This window comes from Castanea sativa, chromosome 2, assembly GCF_040712315.1.
Source record: "Castanea sativa cultivar Marrone di Chiusa Pesio chromosome 2, ASM4071231v1".
NCBI lineage: Eukaryota > Viridiplantae > Streptophyta > Magnoliopsida > Fagales > Fagaceae > Castanea > Castanea sativa.
Window position 1 is genome coordinate 20294279 of NC_134014.1, and position 1744 is coordinate 20296022.

The window sequence follows — 1744 nt, forward strand, 5'->3', positions numbered from 1 at the left end:
TATGGGCGATCGAGTTAAGAAAATTTGACATACATTACCGCTTGCACATTGCTAAGAAAGGACAGGTAATTGCTGACTTCATCGCGGAGTTCACCAATATGGAAGGCTAGGGGGCAGAAGAGCATCCTCAATGGAGTATCCACACAGACGGGTCATCCAACAGGTAGGCTAGGGGAGCAGGTATCGTACTCCACTCTCTAGAAAGGGACGAGATCGAGTGCATAGTTCGTCTTGACTTTCCTACGACTAACAATAAGGTAGAGTATAAAGCTTTAGTGGCAGGTTTGGATCTCGCCAAAGAAGTAGGGGTCACAAGTATGATTTTTTATTACGATTCTCAGATGGTCACAAGTCAGGTGAACGGTGACTACAAATGCAAAAGTGGACGGATGAAGAAATACCTAGAGCAAGTAAGGAGATTTGTGGTCAACCTTCATGTCAAATTTGTTCAAATCCCAAAGGAAGAAAACGAGCAAGCTGATCGTCTTGCCAAGGTTGCATCAGCAGAACACATACTCATCCCCAGTAAGGTACTTTCTTTTGTTCAACTTTCGCCTTTGATAAATGGTGTCGATGTGTAGGAAATAGGCTCGGATAGTAACTAGACCACACCGATAGTTTCATATTTGAAAGATGGTACACTACCTGACGGTAAAAAGGTAGCAAGGAAGCTAAAGATTCAGGCAGAACGATTCGTCCTAATAAAGGATGTCTTATACAAAAGAGGCTTCTCCTGATCGTACCTAAGGTGCCTGAGCCCCGAGGAAGCAGATTACGTCATGAGGGAAGTTCACAAAGAAATCTGTGGAAACCACTCGGGGTCACGGTCACTAGTGCATAAGCTAATTCGGGCAGGATACTATTGGCTCACCATGCAGAGGGATGCCCAAGCCTACATCAAAGCTTGCGACAAGTGTCAGAGGTTCGGTAATGTCATTAGAAAGCCAACCGAAGAGCTCGCTCCAATGACGGCTCCGTGGTCTTTTGTTTAATAGGGGTTAGATATCATGTGCCCATTCTCGACGGCTGTAAGATAGCTAAAATTCCTTGTGGTCGGTATAGATTACTTTACCAAATAGGTGGAAGCTAAAATGCTAGCTACCATCACGGACAAAAGCGTGCGAAGCTTCATCTGAAGAAACATCATCTATAGGTACGGAATCCCTAGAGTATTGGTCTCAAACAATGAAAAGCAGTTTGAAAATGAGCCATTTAGGAATTTTTGTTCATATATAGGGATTAAGAATCACTACTACTCACCCGCTCACCCTCAGGCCAATGGACAAGTTAAGGTCACGAATCGATCCTTGCTCAAAATACTCAAGACTTGGCTTGAGGGGGTGAAGGGTATATGGTCAGATGAGCTACCAAGTGTACTATAGGCATATAGGACGACGGCCAAGACACCTGCAGGAGAGACACCATTTAGGCTAGCATACGGGAGCGAGGCTGTTATCCTTGCTGAGGTCAGACTCACGAGCTACAGGGTGTAGAGTTATGACGAGAATAAAAATGATGAAGCCATGCGCCTACAATTGGACCTAGTGGACGAGGACAGATCAACAGCCGAACAAAGGTTAGCATGATACCATGACCTCATGGCCAAGTACTACAATTCCAAAGTTAGACGCAGGGACTTCCAAGTTGGAGACCTCACCTTGAGGAAGGTGATGGACGCCACAAGAGATCCATCCCAGGGGAAGCTTGTACCAATTGAGAAGGACTCTATAGAATCACTTTATGG